The following is a 14,441-nucleotide window of genomic DNA, read 5'->3' on the forward strand; positions in this document are numbered from 1 at the left end:
ATGGTAAAATGTCTATTTTGCCCTCCACTTCGATCGTTAATAACTTCTTCGTGATAATTCCGTTTCACGAACGATTTTCGCCCACACGCTCGTGAGATCGAACTCTATCCAAATATATCAAGAAAAACTATAAAATATGTGAGGATAAAATACGTCATTGTAAATTATAAAAATTCCTAGAAATAAAACTTTAAAATTTCTCAATTCAATTTTCATAACTATAAATCGATTTATTTTCGATTTTCTCTACATATTCATAATTATGAATATCTAATTCATATATTTAAATTTTCAGGGTATTACATATACCGCATTTCTTTACCATCTTAGGTGGCACATGAGTTGGACAAGCCATGTCATTTAATTTTGATTTCAATTTTTCTTGTTAATTAAAACACTTAAATAAGAAAAATTGCAGACTTCAAGTTTCTTTCTTGGGTTAATAACTTAATGGGGGTATGAACCCTAATCCGATAGACATTTGAGTTTAACTCCTAATTCTCATGAAAGCTAATAGACATTATTTAATGAAATAATCATATGAAATCCTTCTTTTAAACCACACAAAAAAAAAATTTTAAAAAAAAAGGAAAAAAATCACGAGATGAAAAGCCATGGAGTTGGAGTACCAATGAAGATTGGAGACGGAAATACTTGAAGTGGAAAGAGGATTGGGGCTACGAGGCATGAGCCTGGAGATAGAAATCAATGGTGGTTGCGGTGTACAAGTAAATTCTATAAAGCTTGATCATAATCATGGAAATAAACAAAAATCAATAAAAAAAACTAACGTGAAAGAGAAATGGAAAGGAAGAAGGAGACTGCTCTATACTACAATCATCATTTAATTAACCATCTTTTTTTATTAATTATTGATTTATTGAATAGTTTTTAATTGAAATTAAATGTTAATTAATTTAAATGATGTGGTTGTCCACATCAAATACCATCTAATGTGGTATACGATTATGGTACAAAAACATAGTAAGAATAACATTATTGATAGTGAGCTAAAGCATATAGAATTGTCAACAAGTTTGTAGCTCAATTTCCCACCACACGAGGTCATGCATTCTTTTTGCCTTTTCTAGTATTACTTGTATTAAATAAAACAAACATTAAATGTGTCGTGTTGGAAATAGGTAAATTAACAGAGAGAACAAGAGAAAAATTTGACAACTCTATACAAAATCATAACAAAAAAAAAAAAAAAAAAAAAAAAAAGAAGAGAAATTTGACAATTTCGAGCGTGTGCATGCATTTTCATTGAATTTCGACTAGCAATTTCTTTGGGCTACTAGTGAGTACATTTTGAAGGTGTCGATTTAGTGAAACAAAGTGCAAAATAAGTTTCCTGATACTTCTGGGATTGGCATGGTGATTTAAGATGCAGTGGTTTTGTTGGAAGAATTACATATTTCAACTTTTACCTATGTAAGCTGTTAAGTGAACGAGTGTGCTCATCAGTTGGCTAGATATGGTTTGTTTCATGGTGCCAAGCAATTTTGGTTTGAAAAACCACCTGATATATTACTTGATGTATTGTATAGATTGTAATCAATAATTCCATCTAGTTGGGGATAAAGGGATCGGGCGAGGCGTTCTAGGGGGAGTTTAGCTCTTTCTAATCGCTTCGACTAAGAAGGAAGTAGGCTATGCGAGTTAGGGGTTTTGATTCTTTCTACCTCTTTGTAGGAAGAGTAACTATAAAACTAGTTTTTGATGATCAAGCCTGATGTGTATTTTGACTCGCCTAATCCATCATCTCTCATCCAATTTGGCTTCCATGATGTTTATTGTGGTTTTCTTTTCTTGGTTGTATGGTTCGTTGAATCAACAAAAGATTGTTTCATTTAAAAGAAAATATGGTAGGTTACTTAAGGGTCACACCCAAATTTTCCTATTTTATATTATTGCGAAACTACACTAATAAGATAATACAAAAGGACCATTTTCGGATCATAAATAAAAATTAGGCCTGCTAAGACCATCTCCAATGGTTGGGCTAAAAGCCAAATTTTTTAGCCCGGAAAATTTAGCTTTTAGCCCAGAAACAACTTTTCTGCTCCAACCGTTATGGCCTAAAATTTTAGCCCGGGATTATTAAAGAATGAACTTATGCAATTTTTTTTGTTAAATTAATTTTTAAAAAAAAAATAAATATGTAGACTATCGTAAATTAATTTTATGAACATTTTAATCTAAAAAAATTTTAATTCCGATAAATATTGAAAAATCACTAAATTTCCCACAAAGCAAGCCGTCAACTTTTACCAATCTTTCAACCCTGGGCTAACTTTCAATTCTACATCAAAGTGGGGAATAATAAGACATAAATTATTGGATAATTAATAAGACATAAATTATAATTCACAAACCACAATTAATAAACTTAATTAATAAAGTACATAATTAATAAACTTAATTAATAAAGCACATGATTAATAAACTTAATTAATAAAGTACATAATTAATAAACTTAATTAATAAAGCACATGATTAATAAACTTAATTAATAAAGCACATAATTCATACACTACATAAACTTAACAATCATATCCACTATCTTCACTTGGTGATGGACTTCGTTGAAATGTTGGGATATAGGGTTGAGAAGATTCATCATCTTGAAACATACTCCTTGAGGCAGACTTTCGCATAATTTCCTTTTGCTTACCACGTAAGAACTTCTTCCTCTCTGGAGTGTATTGGCTGAGGTCCTTCATCATGAATTCAATTTCAAACCTATTTTCCTCCCTATCCGAGATTTCCTTCATTTGCAAACGCATTCGAGCCGCTTCTTCTTGGCGAGCGCTATGAGTTTCGTTCAATTTTGCCATTCCAGTATCAAAGTGTCCACTCATCAGATCTTGGGACTTCCCTTTTCTCTTTGCTTCCTTTTGCTTATCTCTTCCTGGGGGCCTTGCAAAAGAAGGAGATGGGGTCATTTCATCGACACCTTCAGCAACACCTTCATCTCCGGCATTTGTCTGTGCAGCTTCACGTTGAAATAATCTTTACCATTGTTGGTCCGCATCGGTTCCCCACCTTGGACAATCCTTGAGGATGTCCCAAGCATGTTGCAACTTAAAAACTTGATTTTTTGGTGTTACTCTTGTCTTGTAAATTTCCATTGCTTTGTCACCCTATGCAAAAAATACATAAAAATAATTAGTTGCAACATAATATTATGTACATGACAAATAAAATATCAAGAACAAAACTCACAATTTCTATGGCGCTCCTCCCACTAGCCATGCCAACCACGGCTCTCTCCAAGCTTCCTTTCCATAAAGTGCATGCTTTGTTGATAGTCTTCCACTGATCATAAACACCACCACCATCCCGCCTGCTACCATTGCAGTTTTCTTGAAACTTTGCAATGATTTTATCCCACAAAACCTTCTTATTTTGATTAGTGCCAACTGCACCATCTTCGCTAATAGAAACCCATGCCAAGCATAGAGCAACATCTTCCTCACAAGTCCAATTACGACCTCTAATATGCTCTCTTGCCATGTTGAACAATTTGGAAATGGAAAGAAATGGTAGAAAGATAAATTGGAAGAATTGTAAGAGAAATTTGAGTTTTGTGTGGATGTTTGAACAAATACATAGGTATTTATAGAGTTTTTGGGTGAATTTTGAGTTAAATAATTTTTTTAATTATTTTAACCGTTAGATTTAAATTTGGGCCGTTAGATCTTTTTTTTACCGTTAGATTTGATTATATTTGATCTCAGCCGTTGGATTCAATGTATTTTAAAATAACATATTTTAAAAAATCAAATTTGAATTTGGACCGTTGGATCAACCAACGGTCCTTGAAACACATCCGTTGGATTGCAAAAATAGCCGTTGGACTTCAGCTGGGTGGCCGACAACCCGCTGACAGCTGGGCCCACCCTGTCGGGCACGGACTGCAAGCGCTCCGCGTGGGGCGCGTACGCGAGTGAGCGGGCCGAGACTGACCTTTGGGCCAGCGAGTCCAGTCTCGCGGGGGGGGGGGGGGGGGGAAATCTGGGGGGAATTTGGCCCAATTTTAACATTTGGCATTTAGCCCAATGTTTTAGCATGGGTTGGAGATGGTTTGGGGGGGAAATTTGGGGAGAAATTTGGCATTTAGCCCATTGTTGGAGATGGTCTAAAGGGCAAGACAATTCTTATTTAAAACCAAAGGCGTGTCAGTTGGCCCTTTGATGATAAGTCGATGACCAAATCCCAATGACCAGACCGATCAGTCCACGAAGGCACGAGCAGCACTGAGAATCTCGCTCTTCCATTTCCACGACGAATACGTCAATAGACAAGCTTTTACGCGATGTGATCTCGTACGAACGCAGGAATATAGATACGGGTGACATCACAGCACGCATTGCAAATATTGCAACAGCCAAATGATTGATATACCCTCAACTATTGTTGTGTGATAAGATCGGGGAAGCTTCCCCAACACTATAAATAGAAGCAAACGCCTCCAAGCTCATGACTTCGTCAAATTCAATTTCAACATAAAAAATAAAAATAAAAAAAATAAAAAAAACTTGAGTGATTCTTCAATTAACCTAACTCTCAAAATAATTCTACAACTTAATTGAAAAGGTTTCTTCAAAGCTAATTCCCAATCGATCTCAGAGATTATCAATGTTTACTGCGTTGCTATCTTGTAGTATGATCTTAGTTGACGTTTTTCCCAACTAAGTTTCCACGTTGATAATGAGTATTTCCTACTTAAACTAGTCCCCCATAGTCAGTCTGATTCTTGATTTTAAGGTATTGATTATGAATTTCAAGAGAAAACTTATAATTTTCTGATTTCTTACGTGTTAGTAAACACAAGGGTAAAAGGAATAAATTGATTCCCTTACTTGTATTTTAGTAAATGCAATAAACTCAACTCAAGAATCAAAATGATTTCAATTCTTATTCATCGTAAGTAAATGAAAGTTAAACTAACTTCAATCACCCACCTGTAAATTCATTTTATGCCATTTTATAGTGAAGACTCGCTGCTTCACAACGAGAGAAAGTCACAAAAGAAAATATGGGCCTCTTCTCCAGAAAATTGGGCTTAGTTTCTGTGCGCTTGAGGAATGGGCTTGATTGTATTAAGAGCTCCCCATTCATTTTTTGCGGAGTTGTTATTTTCCTTGATAGCATGATTGAACATCAACAAGCACTTAGTTGAGTTCTGCATTGTATTTCTTATTCGGTTGGTGAGGTATTGATATCATGATTTATCATTAATCTTGACTCAAAACTGCTGGAGCCTTATGAGATCCTGAAATCAGTGATTGCATATCAACAACTCTATACTATTTATCTACACATTATCTATATAAAACTCTGGTTGTCAACCAAAACTGTATGAAATTACTAATATATCCTTTTAATCAAAACTGAATAGAAATAAAAATAATAGGCAATTTTGTAATTTCATGAACACAAATTTTACTATTTTTTATATGAACCTCACAGCCAGATGATGATAACAGGCCTTGTTTGGAAATTCAATCTCTCGCCACATTCCTCTCTTCCCTCTCATTCTATCTCTCTATTTTCTTCTTCGGTCAACGTCACAGATCCGGGTTGGGTTTGGGTGGGATGGGTCTCATAGGATGGGGCGTGTGGGAACACGATCATGAGTGGTTCGAAGGAGGGGGTGGTGGATCGAATTGTGGAGGTTAGGTCGTAGAGGGTGGGCTAGGTAGTAGGGGTGGGTTTGGTTTGGTTCGGTTCGATTTTTGGTCACAATCGGAAAACCAAACCGAAATTATTGTTTGGTTTGGTTTCAGTTCAGTTTCCTTTCGATTTTTTCGATTCGGTTCAACTTCGGTTTCAATTTTTTTCGGTTAGGTTTTTTTTTTCCTTCTGCAACTTTTTTAGGTTGAAGAATAAATCAGTTTGTTTCCAGATACATGGATTGCAGAACAAGATCAATAAACTGACCTTATCATTAAGCAAACGAATTTGCAAATTCAATCATCGAAAAAGTACAAAATCTGGATTTCATCTAAGTTTTAGAATACTAATTTTCATATCACGAAAATCTTTCATAAAAAGTGTATCTCTATCTAATCAACCAAAACACTAGTCCCAGAAATTTAATTTTCCACAAATCTAAGCATGCATGCATAATTGTCGATTAGGAAGACCTAAAATCATATGAAAATTTGAGAAATCTAAATTCAAATTCCACATATAAATCTTTGAATATATTTACGAGGCACCGCTTGGTAGAATCGGCTATGGCGGGCTTGCTGGACTCGGCTATGGTGGTGGTGTCGGGAGCTACAAACGGAGTTAATCTGCTGGAGATCAAGTAGGAAGTGTAGAAATAGAGCTCTGGAATTTTGGGGAGGATAGAGTCGGTGGGTGAGAATCGAAATTGGGGTGAGAAGAAACAAGATATGGGGTATAGGGAACAAAAAGAAAGAAGAGGAAGAGAAGATGATGCGGTTGAGGTCTGGGGAAAAGAAAAGAAGAAGAAATAGGGACAAAAGAAAAAAAAAAGAAAGATGGAGAGGAGGAGAAGGGAAGGCATGTGGCTCTCTTAGAAGAAAAAAAAAAAAGAACAGTGCTAGGGTTTATAATTGGGCTTATAAATTGGGTTGGAATTGGGCTCAAAGATTGAGGTTGGAATTGGGCTTAAAAAATAAAATACAAAAACTAAAAGAATAAATATATAATAATTCGGTTCGATTTTTTTTTTTTCGATTTCGGTTCAGTGTTCTGTCCGGTTTTTAAAACCCACCCCTACTAGCTAAGTGGTGGAGGGGTGTGCGTGTGTGATGAGCGTTGGATGAGGCCACCGCTTAGATGGGTTTCACTGGGCACCGTTTGACATAAGTGACGGGGGTGGAGTGGTCGTATTGTGATTTTTTTTATTTTTTATTTTTTTATATATATATTTTTAGCTTAGTAGGGATTTTATAAATTAAATAATAAATGGATACCTCGTAATCCAATGAATTGAGTGACAAAAATAAAAAATTGGCACACACATCAAACTAAAAAAATATGAGTATGGCAGGAGATTAAATAGAAATAGGCAAGAAGGCTTTCCACAGTGGGAGAGACTTTTTACACTTGCAACGCGTGTGCCAATTAGCTAGCATTTATTAAGTTAACCCTCCTTATCAACAGAAAATTCTTGATGAATACCATTTTAACCCTTCATTGGCAGTTACTAGATTATGGGTATTTATGTTAAACCACAACTAAACTAATTTCTATTTTATTTATAGAAAAAAAAAATCAATTGCTTATAACTATTTTTTTTTTTTTTTTAAAAAAACCCCAAATTCTAAAAGCTTTCTTCCACCACCACCAGTATCTCTACTATATACGTGTAGTGTGTGCAGCAATGCTCGTTAATCTTAATGCAAGACTTTTTCTCATATGTGAATCTCAGTCCACCACTTCTTTTTTGCGTATCTCATATATAATATGATTTCCCTTTTCTACTCATCCTTTGTTTTTTTTTTTTTTTTTTGTTTTTTTTTTAATAATAAAAATACATGATTTTTTTTCTTTAATACAAGTGATATTACTACTTTAATTTATATTAAGAGAGGAGAAGTGTGGAACCCGGAACACAGTGAGTTGAAAAGGAATACCCTAACTAGTTGGACAATTCACCACTTGAAAATAAGATGTAGAACGCAAAGCGTCCACTCTCAAATCCGAAGGCGAAGGGTCCTACATTCTCTAGAAGCTCGTTATCCACTCATCTGTTTTATTCTTTTAAATCTATTCAACATTCAATGCTAGAAAAAGAGACGATGGTATGAGGAGAAAGTGGTAGTGTGAAAGTTGGAGCTAGAATCAAAAGATTGAAAACATAGAATTAATGGAACTTTTTATTGGATGTTAAATCTTGGTTCATTAAGGATTAGCATGTAAGGTTCTGATGGCTCTCGTTTGCAGTTCACTTTCCTTGAAGCCAAGCAGTCAATTATAAGGCTAAACATAGCAAGTTAATTAAGGGGCAGGCCATAGTCCATTTTTGTCCTCTCCCAATCTTTCTCTCATTAATTAATGTGTCTTCCCCCACAACCCATGTGTGTTCTATCTGACAATCAGTATAACTGAAATTTGGAAGAGAATGATTTTGACCACTAGCAAGAATTTGGATAGTAGAAATGCTCTCAATACCCAACTGACCGCCCAAATAAGGCAATAAAATGCATTGAATGCTCTCTAGAAAAATAAGATTGAAGCCGACTTTTTATATAATCGTATTGCCTCTATTTTGTTCACTATAAATGAATGTCGTAATAATTTTAGATTTGTTTAAAATTTTGTATAGTCGTATTGTGTCCATTTTATCTACGGAATTATCTTCTTTTGTTCGGTTGCTCGTATACTGAATATTGTCTCGTGATTGTATTATAAGACCAACAGTATGTACATCACTACAAACAGTTGTGTAAACACAAATTTCCTATAAAAAATCATACGTGTACAAATATTACTATTAATGAATTTGTAGGTTTAGGGTTACAGTCTATATTTACAAAACTTGAATCCTATGATTCAATCACCAAAGATGTAAAATATGTGCATTTTTTTTATCCAAGGGTCATGATGAACAGATGCCGCGAGGTTTTGGCTCTAGGCAATGGAGGAACCGACACATGTAGGGATGCTTCATGGTTCTTATCAAGTGTGGCGAAGCATGCAGAGAACTTTTTGAATCTTCTAAATGTTTGGGTATTTGGGGGTTTGGAAGCTTCAAAGCTTTAGCGTATGGGCATGAGAATGATTTTTTGGCCCTTGTCTTTGTCTTGGAGCCTTGTATTTATAGACTCTCCAAGCTTTGCCTACGAAAGAACCAAGACTTCATTTGTGTCTTTGTTCGTGATTTGTAATTTGACTCCACCAATTAATATTTTATTTAATCAAATAAGAATCAAATCAATCAATCTTCCCAATTTGACATTTTCAGTTGATTTAAATTTAAATTAATTAATTTGTTTAATTTAAATTAAAATCAAATAATTCATTTCCGCCAAGTGTACACGTGTCCCCTTGATGACTCATCTGGTTTTCATGAGTCATATGCCATGTGTACGATTTCTAAGGCACATGGTACATGCAACGTAAGCCCTCACTTGTCGAAATTTAATGTGTAGGTGAACATTTATTTTCACTGAAATTTGCATCTTATTCCACTAGTCAAAAATAAGTTTATTTATTTATTTATTGACGTGTGTGATTATTTGTGTCTTTTGTGGTTATTGTTTACTCTATCTACAATAGAGAGTGAAAATTGGCTTGAGAGAGCTTCAAGAAAATAATTTTTGGAGTGTAATATTATCTCATGTTGGAAATGAAGGATGTATTCAGAAAACGATATTATACCCTAGAAAACTTTAAAAGGCTAAATAGTCTTTTCTTATTAGGTTATATATAAGTTATTTAATATTAAAAATTTTACACGGTGCCAATAAAACCTAGTCCTAAATAGAAATCTTTAACCATATGGCTTTAGACATGATTAGCAAAATGTCATGATAGAAAGTATAAATCTATACACCAATTAAAGATATAAATCATGATCCAAAATCCGAACATATCACACAAGACACAATTTTGAGAAAGATAATAATTGAAGCTTGTTTAGTCATCTTTCCTATTAATGTAGCGAAAGGTGCGGTTTTGATTGGATTTCCCAAAGTTAAATCAGGGAAAGGGTATGGGAAAGAGGGAGATAAAAGGGACATTTACCAAAAAGCAAAAGAGAGAAAGGTGTTCAACCCACTGAAGAATGAAAAGGAGCCAAAACATGTAAGTGCACTCAAATTATCTTCACTCCGCACCCTTTTATGAAAGGCTGATCTTTGTTATACGGACTTATTATTGCTTTTACTGTAACGAGAGGATATCAATCATATAGAGTGTAGGATCTTTCGCCCTTGGATTTGTGTGTGGACGCTAAGTGTCCTACATACCCTAAAGTAAAAAAGAGGATTTGTATAGATCTATGAATGGAGGTTGCTTAAGGCTTAAACGTGTACCAAAAAAGGGAAAAAGAGGTGCTTTGGACATAAACTTAGGTGTGATCAAATTCAAGAAAAGATACACGTGAAATACCCCTTAACCGTATATTAAAGATTGAGTAAGTGAATGTTTGCAGTTCTAATAAAAGCTGCATGTAAGGCATAATGCCCCAACAGAAAACTGACACAGGCAGGAATTATATGAAGTAGATTGAGACGTATATTTAATTGAGAAGTATGGCTGGTGCTGAAAATGTTATGGAGGTCATAAAAGGACCTGCAGTTTGTAGAACAAGAAGTTGTCGCTAGCTAGACATATATATACTGATATCATCATATATGCGTACATGAATGATTAACTTTTTTGTTAATTTTTTTGGTCAAAGCTTTTTTGTTGGTGTGTGTACACGCGCGCGCGCACACACACACAAGTTATAGAACAAATTAATTTATGTTTATTTAATTTTTATACTCTTAATTTGATGAAGATGGTATATAATTCTCTTAAGTAAATATAGCTTCCTTATTCTTTTTTCTTCTTGTTTTTTTTTAGTGCGAAATTTTCTAGTGATATAGCTAGCTGCCACATAATGTACGTACGGTATCCCCTTGAAACTGGGAAATAATCTTTTGAAGGTGTTCGTGCGTGCTTTCCTTCTAATAAATAAGTTCTTGCTGCTTCCTTGTGTTCTTTGGATCTGTGCAAGATGACCTCGATCATTATATCACCAAATCAAGTATCCTTTCTTTTTCTTATCAAATCATATAGAGGAATGATAGAATCGAATTTGAAACCTTGATCATGTCCGAAGGATAATGTTCAGATGCTGAAGTATATAACGCAGATAGTTTCTCCTGCCTATGTTTTTTGATGAACGTCAAACATAAAGAAAAGAAATTCTAAACTCCTCTTTCTCTCTCTCCCCCAATATTTGTGTGTTATGTTGAAGTATGCTCTCTTTCTTATCCTTGAAGTTTTTCTCTATATTCCCCGTACAATGATATCCTATACCTGCTACAACTTGGAGAATCTAGATCAAAACATTAAAGCAAGAAACCTTTAGCAGCAGAAAATGGTAAAAATTAAAGCAAGCATATGTCATCCATAATGATCATGAGAAAAGAGAAGCTATAGGTATAGTCCAAAAGAAGATTTTTGTTTCATCGTGTTTTATTTATTTTTAAGGCATTTTTCTTTCTTTTTAAAAGTGATTATGGGGTCAAGATTGTTGCCTTTTTGCCCTTTTCCCTTTAGTCATCGGGGCCTCTCAAACAAAGTTGTCTCGTACGTATACTTTGAGGATCAAAGCAGCTATGTAAGATTATCTGCCTTCAAATGGTTGGTTCGCATTTTTTTAATGCCCACATATCTTGCAGGGACAGCAGGCTCAAACAGGTTTTAAATTTTTATAAAGCTACTGATTTCGATTAATAATGACACACCATCACCTTTAATACCCCCACTGTGATTTATAGCATGCATGAATTGTTATATATTGGATGAAGATTCTGTATATGGTAATTTAATCGGTATCATCTAACTTGAATGTTAAACTGTAATGTAGTAACGTTCAACTATAACATATGAATTTTAACAATAATTAATCTTGGAGTGTAAATTTGAACGATTACAGTGTAACCCAACATCCACACCGTTAAAGGCAACCTTAGTAACGTCATTTGGTGTAAATAAATATAATGTTAAGATAATTATGTAACCTTAGAGTGTAAATTTGAACGAGATATAACCTTGTCTTAGATCTTGTATACTGACGTCATGTTGTAACATGATTACGGTGTTGCTTATGTTCATAATGTTTGATAGTAATAGTATGTCATTGGTAATAATAAACAATAGGTTCTAATTTAATCACGTTGTACTTAAAAAAACCTACTTAACAATGTAATAGAACAGCTTCAATGTAACTATCAACTTTGTTATAGTAATAATCAGGCCATTCTTTGTCATTAACTTGAACATTATCATAATTACGTAACCTCATAGTGTAATTTTGAACCATTATAGTGTATCTTCAATGGTACCAATAACTTTTTTTTTTTTTTTAATAAGGTACTGTGGATTTCTTTCATTTCTTTCAGTTTTTCATTATTTAAATGCAAGGTTGTTGGCACCACTACGTTTTACTATTTGTGCGACAAACCAAAGTTGGTCGTGCAAAGTGTATTTCCATCGCACGAAATTCTACGCGACAGAAACTTCGTCGCGTATAATCTGTCACGCAAAGATCGTGAAGAAAGACTTTGCGGGACAAACAATATCATTGGTCGCAACAACACGGCGCAACGGTTTAGCCTTTATCACACATATTTTTAGGAACGAATGTGTTTGTCAGACAAAATACCAGGATACAAACGTGGGACGACTAATATTCGTCTATCTAAACTTTGCATGACGAAGTTTATTCTTGCGCAACGAAACCTTGTTAGTCGCTAGAGTTTTGCGAGACGAAGGTATTCGTTGTGCAAAAATAAAAAAATATTTTTTTAAAATTTAATTTTTTGTTCTGTTTTTTTTATTTTTTATTTTGTAATAAAATTAAATTGCAATTAAAAATGTAATAAAGAGAAAAATAATTTATTTAAATTAATATAAATGTGTGTACAAGAAAAATGTTTAAAAACTAAGGGAGTAAAAAACTAAGAAAATAATGCGGCGTAATCTACGGGGTCGTAATTCAGAGGCGGCTGGATGTGGACGGGCTGAGAGGTTGAAGGGGCAGAGTTGTGGGCTTGCTCAAGTTGGAGGGGCTCGGATGTCGACGGGGGACGAAGATCCGGGAGACGAATGCCAGACTGACTGAAAGCTTGTACAATCTGTGACATCTGGCTCCTATACGAGGAGAGTTCAGTCTTAAGGTCAACCACTTCTGCTGTCAAAGCTGTCACCTGACTCTTTGATTGCTATGATGAAGGGGCTCTAGGTTCCCGCCGCCAAGCATTCCCTATCCGCCTACAATACATCCTCGGCCTCCGCCCGAGAGTCTGATCGAAGGTCTCCGTAAGGATCTGAAACTCCATATCTTTTAGGGGATCCATAAACATGAGCGGAGTCTCTGGAGGAAGCTGGGAGGCGGACTCCTGAAGAACTAATTGCCTCTTCTCCATCATCGTCGCATGTGTAATATAACATCAAATATTAATTATAACATTCAAATAATAGCCATGAAACTTGAATGTGTAAGATAGTAATTACAATTGAAGAATACTTACATGAAGGTACTCGGCCAACTCATCCCCGGGTCGAACATAGACGTCGCTAAAGACATCGATCTCTGGGAATTTTGAAACCCTCTGAATAGAACAAGAGAAGAAAAATGTTAGTACGAAAAAAAAAATTAATATTAATGACATATTAAACTTTATTATTACCCGTCGCCGCGCCTCCATCCTATATGAGAAGGGCCTCGAACCGGAATGGTGGAGAAAAGTCTTTTTCTCTCGATTGCTCTTGTTGACTTTCGCCTTCTTCTATTATACAAAAAAGTAAACGTATTAGTTCAAATTTAAATGAAATATAAAAAAATCAATAAACATTAGTAAGAAATGTATAATACTTTTAAACTTGATATAAAAAAACGTACCACACAGTCGGGCTCCTAGAAATGACTGCAAAGCCACGCCCAATTATCTTCCCGGTCCTTAAACTCCGTCGTGCAACCCTCCTCAAGTGTGACCTGCGGATCATCAAATGTCTCAAAATATTGGTGCAGGTCGCTCTTCCACTGCTTGTACTGTTTAGCGAAGAGCCTGTTGACGTATGCTAACATATCCTCGTTGATGTCGTCGATATTATAGTTTGTCTGCAATGTAACAAATTAATTACATATATTAAGTAATATAAATATATAAAATTTAAAGGAAAAACAATTAAAAGGTAGGATACTTACCGAAAACTGTGCGCACACCTTCATCCTCACCTCGTCTGGCATCGACTTCCAAGACTTCCATTGGATAGGGCAATAGGTCCGAACGACGTGACCCATGTCGTGGGCCAATGCGCTATGCTGCTCCGCCATTGGCGTAGCCTAATGCCGGTCGCCATATCCCATCGTGACACTTCCATTGGTCACCTGGGTGATCTTTGCCGTCTTCAATTGGCGACAAGGTCCTCGGGTGTTTTTCTTGGCTGCAAAGAAATGTAAAGTTAACGTTAACCCAAAACTAATAACAAATCCTACTAAAATTTCACATAACCTCCCTATAATTAAAACATTTCCCAAAATCCTGAAAATAACATAAACAATATATGTATCCAACACAATGATCACAACTGTTTAATAATAGGTTCGGAACGATGACAACAATAAATAATATATATAATAACTTTTTAATCCTTAAATGACGTAACTTAACAAACTGAACCGAAAATAACAAAACTAAGTTAATTGAAATTTCTTTCTACTTTAATGACCAGCG

This window comes from Pyrus communis, chromosome 13 (genome assembly GCF_963583255.1).
Source record: "Pyrus communis chromosome 13, drPyrComm1.1, whole genome shotgun sequence".
Taxonomy (NCBI): domain Eukaryota; kingdom Viridiplantae; phylum Streptophyta; class Magnoliopsida; order Rosales; family Rosaceae; genus Pyrus; species Pyrus communis.